Genomic DNA, 10,937 nt, shown 5'->3' on the forward strand with positions numbered 1-10,937 from the left:
GCCTCATGCTGTATAGACATATATTTTGAATGTGTACGATATCCATACATGTTATTCAGGGATACGGTACCCTTTCTAACCTTTGTGCAATCACGTGCAATCCATACTTGGCCTAACACCGTCTGAGCCTGCCTCATGCTGTATAGACATATAATTTGAATGTGTACGCTATCCATACATGTTATCCGGGGATACGGTACCCTTTCTAACCTTTGTGCAATCCATACTGGGCCTAACACCTTCTGAGCCTGCCTCCTGAGACATATATTTTGAATGTGTACGCTATCCATACATGTTATCCAGGGATACGGTACCCTTTCTAACCTTTGTGCAATCACGTGCAATCCATACTGGGCCTAACACCGTCTGAGCCTGCCTCATGCTGTATAGACATATATTTTGAATGTGTACGCTATCCATACATGTTATCCAGGGATACGGTACCCTTTCTAACCTTTGTGCAATCACGTGCAATCCATACTGGGTTTAACACCGTCTGAGCCTGCCTCATGCTGTATAGACATATATTTTGAATGTGTACGCTATCCATACATGTTATCCAGGGATACGGTACCCTTTCTAACCTTTGTGCAATCACGTGCAATCCATACTGGGCCTAACACCGTCTGAGCCTGCCTCATGCTGTATAGACATATATTTTGAATGTGTACGCTATCCATACATGTTATCCAGGGATACGGTACCCTTTCTAACCTTTGTGCAATCACGTGCAATCCATACTGGGCCTAACATCGTCTGAGCCTGTGTCATGCTGTATAGACATATATTTTGAATGTGTACGCTATCCATACATGTTATCCGGGGATACGGTACCCTTTCTAACCTTTGTGCAATCACGTGCAATCCATACTGGGCCTAACACCGTCTGAGCCTGCCTCATGCTGTATAGACAAATATTTTGAATGTGTACGCTATCCATACATGTTATCCAGGGATACGGTACCCTTTCTAACCTTTGTGCAATCACGTGCAATCCATACTGGGCCTAACACCGTCTGAGCCTGCCTCATGGTGTATAGACATATATTTTGAATGTGTACGCTATCCATACATGTTATCCGGGGATACGGTACCCTTTCTAACCTTTGTGCAATCACGTGCAATCCATACTGGGCCTAACACCATCTGAGCCTGCCTCCTGAGACATTTATTTTGAATGTGTATGCTATCCATACATGTTATCCAGGGATACGGTACCCTTTCTAACCTTTGTGCAATCACGTGCAATCCATACTGGGCCTAACACCGTCTGAGCCTGCCTCATGCTGTATAGACATATATTTTGAATGTGTACGCTATCCATACATGTTATCCGGGGATACGATACCCTTTCTAACCTTTGTGCAATCACGTGCAATCCATACTGGGCCTAACACCGTCTGAGCCTGCCTCCTGAGACATATATTTTGAATGTGTACGTTATCCATACATGTTATCCAGGGATACGGTACCCTTTCTAACCTTTGTGCAATCACGTGCAATCCATACTGGGCCTAACACCGTCTGAGCCTGCCTCATGCTGTATAGACATATATTTTGAATGTGTACGCTATCCATACATGTTATCCAGGGATACGGTACCCTTTCTAACCTATGTGCAATCACGTGCAATCCACACTGGGCCTAACACCGTCTGAGCCTTCCTCATGCTGTACAGACATATATTTTGAATGTGTACGCTATCTATACATGTTATCCGGGGATACGGTACCCTTTCTAACCTTTGTGCAATCACGTGCAATCCATACTGGGCCTAACACAGTCTGAGCCTGCCTCCTGATACATATATTTTGAATGTGTACGCTATCCATACATGTTATCCAGGGATACGGTACCCTTTCTAACCTTTGTGCAATCATGTGCAATCCATACTGGGCCTAACACCGTCTGAGCCTGCCTCATGCTGTATAGACATATATTTTGAATGTGTACGCTATCCATACATGTTATCCAGGGATACGGTACCCTTTCTAACCTTTGAGCAAACACGTGCAATCCATACTGGGCCTAACACCGTCTGAGCCTGCCTCATGCTGTATAGACATATATTTTGAATGTGTACGCTATCCATACATGTTATCCAGGGATACGGTACCCTTTCTAACCTTTGTTCAATCACGTGCAATCCATACAGGGCCTAACACCGTCTGAGCCTGCCTCCTGAGACATATATTTTGAATGTGTACGCTATCCATACATGTTATCCAGGGATACGGTACCCTTTCTAACCTTTGTGCAATCACGTGCAATCCATACTGGGCCTAACACCGTCTGAGCCTGCCTCATGCTGTATAGACATATTTTGAATGTGTACGCTATCCATACATGTTATCCAGGGATACGGTACCCTTTCTAACCTTTGTGCAATCACGTGCAATCCATACTGGGCCTAACACCGTCTGAGCCTGCCTCATGCTGTATAGACATATATTTTGAATGTGTACGCTATCCATACATGTTATCCGGGGATACGGTACCCTTTCTAACCTTTGTGCAATCACGTGCAATCCATACTGGGCCTAACACCGTCTGAGCCTGCCTCCTGAGACATATATTTTGAATGTGTACGCTACCCATACATGTTATCCAGGGATACGGTACCCTTTCTAACCTTTGTGCAATCACGTGCAATCCATACTGGGCCTAACACCGTCTGAGCCTGCCTCCTGAGACATATATTTTGAATGTGTACGCTATCCATACATGTTATCCAGGGATACGGTACCCTTTCTAACCTTTGTGCAATCACGTGCAATCCATACTGGGCCTAACACCGTCTGAGCCTGCCTCATGCTGTATAGACATATATTTTGAATGTGTACGCTATCCATACATGTTATCCAGGGATACGGTACCCTTTCTAACCTTTGTGCAATCACGTGCAATCCATACTGGGCCTAACACCGTCTGAGGCTGCTTCATGCTGTATAGACATATATTTTGAATGTGTACGCTATCCATACATGTTATCCGGGGATACGGTACCCTTTCTAACCTTTGTGCAATCACGTGCAATCCATACTGGGCCTAACACCGTCTGAGCCTGCCTCCTGAGACATATATGTTGAATGTGTACGCTATCCATACATGTTATCCAGGGATACGGTACCCTTTCTAACCTTTGTGCAATGACGTGCAATCCATACTTGGCCTAACACCGTATGAGCCTGCCTCATGCTATATAGACATATATTTTGAATGTGTACACTATCCATACATGTTATCCGGGGATACGGTACCCTTTCTAACCTTTGTGCAATCACGTGCAATCCATACTGGGCCTAACACCTTCTGAGCCAGCCTCCTGAGACATATATTTTGAATGTGTCCGCTATCCATACATGTTATCCAGGGATACGGTACCCTTTCTAACCTTTGTGCAATCACGTGCAATCCATACTGGGCCTAACACCGTCTGAGCCTGCCTCATGCTGTATAGACATATATTTTGAATGTGTACGCTATCCATACATGTTATCCAGGGATACGGTACCCTTTCTAACCTTTGTGCAATCACGTGCAATCCATACTGGGCCTAACACCGTATGAGCCTGCCTCATGCTGTATAGACATATATTTTGAATGTGCACGCTATCCATACATGTTATCCAGGGATACGGTACCCTTTCTAACCTTTGTGCAATCACGTGCAATCCATACTGGGCCTAACACCGTCTGAGCCTGCCTCATGCTGTATAGACATATATTTTGAATGTGTATGCTATCCATACATGTTATCCAGGGATACGGTACCCTTTCTAACCTTTGTGCAATCACGTGCAATCCATACTGGGCCTAACATCGTCTGAGCCTGCCTCATGCTGTATAGACATATATTTTGAATGTGTACGCTATCCATACATGCTATCCGGGGATACGGTACCCTTTCTAACCTTTGTGCAATCACATGCAATCCATACTGGGCCTAACACCGTCTGAGCCTGCCTCATGCTGTATAGACAAATATTTTGAATGTGTACGCTATCCATACATGTTATCCAGGGATACGGTACCCTTTCTAACCTTTGTGCAATCACGTGCAATCCATACTGGGCCTAACACCGTCTGAGCCTGCCTCATGCTGTATAGACATATATTTTGAATGTGTACGCTATCCATACATGTTATCCGGGGATACGGTACCCTTTCTAACCTTTGTGCAATCACGTGCAATCCATACTGGGCCTAACACCGTCTGAGCCTGCCTCCTGAGACATATATTTTGAATGTGTACGCTATCCATACATGTTATCCAGGGATACGGTACCCTTTCTAACCTTTGTGCAATCACGTGCAATCCATACTGGGCCTAACACCATCTGAGCCTGCCTCATGCTGTATAGACATATATTTTGAATGTGTACGATATCCATACATGTTATTCAGGGATACGGTACCCTTTCTAACCTTTGTGCAATCACGTGCAATCCATACTTGGCCTAACACCGTCTGAGCCTGCCTCATGCTGTATAGACATATAATTTGAATGTGTACGCTATCCATACATGTTATCCGGGGATACGGTACCCTTTCTAACCTTTGTGCAATCCATACTGGGCCTAACACCTTCTGAGCCTGCCTCCTGAGACATATATTTTGAATGTGTACGCTATCCATACATGTTATCCAGGGATACGGTACCCTTTCTAACCTTTGTGCAATCACGTGCAATCCATACTGGGTTTAACACCGTCTGAGCCTGCCTCATGCTGTATAGACATATATTTTGAATGTGTACGCTATCCATACATGTTATCCAGGGATACGGTACCCTTTCTAACCTTTGTGCAATCACGTGCAATCCATACTGGGCCTAACACCGTCTGAGCCTGCCTCATGCTGTATAGACATATATTTTGAATGTGTACGCTATCCATACATGTTATCCAGGGATACGGTACCCTTTCTAACCTTTGTGCAATCACGTGCAATCCATACTGGGCCTAACATCGTCTGAGCCTGCGTCATGCTGTATAGACATATATTTTGAATGTGTACGCTATCCATACATGTTATCCGGGGATACGGTACCCTTTCTAACCTTTGTGCAATCACGTGCAATCCATACTGGGCCTAACACCGTCTGAGCCTGCCTCATGCTGTATAGACAAATATTTTGAATGTGTACGCTATCCATACATGTTATCCAGGGATACGGTACCCTTTCTAACCTTTGTGCAATCACGTGCAATCCATACTGGGCCTAACACCATCTGAGCCTGCCTCATGCTGTATAGACATATATTTTGAATGTGTACGCTATCCATACATGTTATCCGGGGATACGGTACCCTTTCTAACCTTTGTGCAATCACGTGCAATCCATACTGGGCCTAACACCGTCTGAGCCTGCCTCCTGAGACATATATTTTGAATGTGTATGCTATCCATACATGTTATCCAGGGATACGGTACCCTTTCTAACCTTTGTGCAATCACGTGCAATCCATACTGGGCCTAACACCGTCTGAGCCTGCCTCATGCTGTATAGACATATATTTTGAATGTGTACGCTATCCATACATGTTATCCGGGGATACGATACCCTTTCTAACCTTTGTGCAATCACGTGCAATCCATACTGGGCCTAACACCGTCTGAGCCTGCCTCCTGAGACATATATTTTGAATGTGTACGTTATCCATACATGTTATCCAGGGATACGGTTCCCTTTCTAACCTTTGTGCAATCACGTGCAATCCATACTGGGCCTAACACCGTCTGAGCCTGCCTCATGCTGTATAGACATATATTTTGAATGTGTACGCTATCCATACATGTTATCCAGGGATACGGTACCCTTTCTAACCTATGTGCAATCACGTGCAATCCACACTGGGCCTAACACCGTCTGAGCCTTCCTCATGCTGTACAGACATATATTTTGAATGTGTACGCTATCTATACATGTTATCCGGGGATACGGTACCCTTTCTAACCTTTGTGCAATCACGTGCAATCCATACTGGGCCTAACACCGTCTGAGCCTGCCTCCTGATACATATATTTTGAATGTGTACGCTATCCATACATGTTATCCAGGGATACGGTACCCTTTCTAACCTTTGTGCAATCACGTGCAATCCATACTGGGCCTAACACCGTCTGAGCCTGCCTCATGCTGTATAGACATATATTTTGAATGTGTACGCTATCCATACATGTTATCCAGGGATACGGTACCCTTTCTAACCTTTGAGCAAACACGTGCAATCCATACTGGGCCTAACACCGTCTGAGCCTGCCTCATGCTGTATAGACATATATTTTCAATGTGTACGCTATCCATACATGTTATCCAGGGATACGGTACCCTTTCTAACCTTTGTTCAATCACGTGCAATCCATACAGGGCCTAACACCGTCTGAGCCTGCCTCCTGAGACATATATTTTGAATGTGTACGCTATCCATACATGTTATCCAGGGATACGGTACCCTTTCTAACCTTTGTGCAATTACGTGCAATCCATACTGGGCCTAACACCGTCTGAGCCTGCCTCATGCTGTATAGACATATATTTTGAATGTGTATGCTATCCATACATGTTATCCAGGGATACGGTACCCTTTCTAACCTTTGTGCAATCACGTGCAATCCATACTGGGCCTAACATCGTCTGAGCCTGCCTCATGCTGTATAGACATATATTTTGAATGTGTACGCTATCCATACATGCTATCCGGGGATACGGTACCCTTTCTAACCTTTGTGCAATCACATGCAATCCATACTGGGCCTAACACCGTCTGAGCCTGCCTCATGCTGTATAGACAAATATTTTGAATGTGTACGCTATCCATACATGTTATCCAGGGATACGGTACCCTTTCTAACCTTTGTGCAATCACGTGCAATCCATACTGGGCCTAACACCGTCTGAGCCTGCCTCATGCTGTATAGACAAATATTTTGAATGTGTACGCTATCCATACATGTTATCCGGGGATACGGTACCCTTTCTAACCTTTGTGCAATCACGTGCAATCCATACTGGGCCTAACACCGTCTGAGCCTGCCTCCTGAGACATATATTTTGAATGTGTACGCTATCCATACATGTTATCCAGGGATACGGTACCCTTTCTAACCTTTGTGCAATCACGTGCAATCCATACTGGGCCTAACACCATCTGAGCCTGCCTCATGCTGTATAGACATATATTTTGAATGTGTACGATATCCATACATGTTATTCAGGGATACGGTACCCTTTCTAACCTTTGTGCAATCACGTGCAATCCATACTTGGCCTAACACCGTCTGAGCCTGCCTCATGCTGTATAGACATATAATTTGAATGTGTACGCTATCCATACATGTTATCCGGGGATACGGTACCCTTTCTAACCTTTGTGCAATCCATACTGGGCCTAACACCTTCTGAGCCTGCCTCCTGAGACATATATTTTGAATGTGTACGCTATCCATACATGTTATCCAGGGATACGGTACCCTTTCTAACCTTTGTGCAATCACGTGCAATCCATACTGGGTTTAACACCGTCTGAGCCTGCCTCATGCTGTATAGACATATATTTTGAATGTGTACGCTATCCATACATGTTATCCAGGGATACGGTACCCTTTCTAACCTTTGTGCAATCACGTGCAATCCATACTGGGCCTAACACCGTCTGAGCCTGCCTCATGCTGTATAGACATATATTTTGAATGTGTACGCTATCCATACATGTTATCCAGGGATACGGTACCCTTTCTAACCTTTGTGCAATCACGTGCAATCCATACTGGGCCTAACATCGTCTGAGCCTGCGTCATGCTGTATAGACATATATTTTGAATGTGTACGCTATCCATACATGTTATCCGGGGATACGGTACCCTTTCTAACCTTTGTGCAATCACGTGCAATCCATACTGGGCCTAACACCGTCTGAGCCTGCCTCATGCTGTATAGACAAATATTTTGAATGTGTACGCTATCCATACATGTTATCCAGGGATACGGTACCCTTTCTAACCTTTGTGCAATCACGTGCAATCCATACTGGGCCTAACACCATCTGAGCCTGCCTCATGCTGTATAGACATATATTTTGAATGTGTACGCTATCCATACATGTTATCCGGGGATACGGTACCCTTTCTAACCTTTGTGCAATCACGTGCAATCCATACTGGGCCTAACACCGTCTGAGCCTGCCTCCTGAGACATATATTTTGAATGTGTATGCTATCCATACATGTTATCCAGGGATACGGTACCCTTTCTAACCTTTGTGCAATCACGTGCAATCCATACTGGGCCTAACACCGTCTGAGCCTGCCTCATGCTGTATAGACATATATTTTGAATGTGTACGCTATCCATACATGTTATCCGGGGATACGATACCCTTTCTAACCTTTGTGCAATCACGTGCAATCCATACTGGGCCTAACACCGTCTGAGCCTGCCTCCTGAGACATATATTTTGAATGTGTACGTTATCCATACATGTTATCCAGGGATACGGTTCCCTTTCTAACCTTTGTGCAATCACGTGCAATCCATACTGGGCCTAACACCGTCTGAGCCTGCCTCATGCTGTATAGACATATATTTTGAATGTGTACGCTATCCATACATGTTATCCAGGGATACGGTACCCTTTCTAACCTATGTGCAATCACGTGCAATCCACACTGGGCCTAACACCGTCTGAGCCTTCCTCATGCTGTACAGACATATATTTTGAATGTGTACGCTATCTATACATGTTATCCGGGGATACGGTACCCTTTCTAACCTTTGTGCAATCACGTGCAATCCATACTGGGCCTAACACCGTCTGAGCCTGCCTCCTGATACATATATTTTGAATGTGTACGCTATCCATACATGTTATCCAGGGATACGGTACCCTTTCTAACCTTTGTGCAATCACGTGCAATCCATACTGGGCCTAACACCGTCTGAGCCTGCCTCATGCTGTATAGACATATATTTTGAATGTGTACGCTATCCATACATGTTATCCAGGGATACGGTACCCTTTCTAACTTTTGAGCAAACACGTGCAATCCATACTGGGCCTAACACCGTCTGAGCCTGCCTCATGCTGTATAGACATATATTTTGAATGTGTACGCTATCCATACATGTTATCCAGGGATACGGTACCCTTTCTAACCTTTGTTCAATCACGTGCAATCCATACAGGGCCTAACACCGTCTGAGCCTGCCTCCTGAGACATATATTTTGAATGTGTACGCTATCCATACATGTTATCCAGGGATACGGTACCCTTTCTAACCTTTGTGCAATCACGTGCAATCCATACTGGGCCTAACACCGTCTGAGCCTGCCTCATGCTGTATAGACATATTTTGAATGTGTACGCTATCCATACATGTTATCCAGGGATACGGTACCCTTTCTAACCTTTGTGCAATCACGTGCAATCCATACTGGGCCTAACACCGTCTGAGCCTGCCTCATGCTGTATAGACATATATTTTGAATGTGTACGCTATCCATACATGTTATCCGGGGATACGGTACCCTTTCTAACCTTTGTGCAATCACGTGCAATCCATACTGGGCCTAACACCGTCTGAGCCTGCCTCCTGAGACATATATTTTGAATGTGTACGCTACCCATACATGTTATCCAGGGATACGGTACCCTTTCTAACCTTTGTGCAATCACGTGCAATCCATACTGGGCCTAACACCGTCTGAGCCTGCCTCCTGAGACATATATTTTGAATGTGTACGCTATCCATACATGTTATCCAGGGATACGGTACCCTTTCTAACCTTTGTGCAATCACGTGCAATCCATACTGGGCCTAACACCGTCTGAGCCTGCCTCATGCTGTATAGACATATATTTTGAATGTGTACGCTATCCATACATGTTATCCAGGGATACGGTACCCTTTCTAACCTTTGTGCAATCACGTGCAATCCATACTGGGCCTAACACCGTCTGAGGCTGCTTCATGCTGTATAGACATATATTTTGAATGTGTACGCTATCCATACATGTTATCCGGGGATACGGTACCCTTTCTAACCTTTGTGCAATCACGTGCAATCCATACTGGGCCTAACACCGTCTGAGCCTGCCTCCTGAGACATATATTTTGAATGTGTACGCTATCCATACATGTTATCCAGGGATATGGTACCCTTTCTAACCTTTGTGCAATCACATGCAATCCATACTGGGCCTAACACCGTCTGAGCCTGCCTCCTGAGACATATATGTTGAATGTGTACGCTATCCATACATGTTATCCAGGGATACGGTACCCTTTCTAACCTTTGTGCAATCACGTGCAATCCATACTGGGCCTAACACCGTCTGAGCCTGCCTCATGCTGTATAGACATATATTTTGAATGTGTACGCTATCCATACATGTTATCCAGGGATACGGTACCCTTTCTAACCTTTGTGCAATCACGTGCAATCCATACTGGGCCTAACACCATCTGAGCCTGCCTCATGCTGTATAGACATATATTTTGAATGTGTACGCTATCCATACATGTTATCCGGGGATACGGTACCCTTTCTAACCTTTGTGCAATCACGTGCAATCCATACTGGGCCTAACACCGTCTGATCCTGCCTCCTGAGACATATATTTTGAATGTGTACGCTATCCATACATGTTATCCAGGGATACGGTACCCTTTCTAACCTTTGTGCAATCACGTGCAATCCATACTGGACCTAACACCGTCTGAGCCTGCCTCATGCTGTATAGACATATATTTTGAATGTGTACGCTATCCATACATGTTATCCAGGGATACGGTACCCTTTCTAACCTTTGTGCAATCAGGTGCAATCCATACTGGGCCTAACACCAACTGAGCCTGCCTCATGCTGTATAGACATATATTTTGAATGTGTACGCTATCCATACATGTTATCCGGGGATATGGTACCCTTTCT

The sequence above is a fragment of the Dendrobates tinctorius genome, unplaced genomic scaffold (assembly GCF_039654945.1).
Source record: "Dendrobates tinctorius isolate UK_male_01 unplaced genomic scaffold, ASM3965494v1 ptg000127l, whole genome shotgun sequence".
Taxonomy (NCBI): Eukaryota; Metazoa; Chordata; class Amphibia; order Anura; family Dendrobatidae; genus Dendrobates; species Dendrobates tinctorius.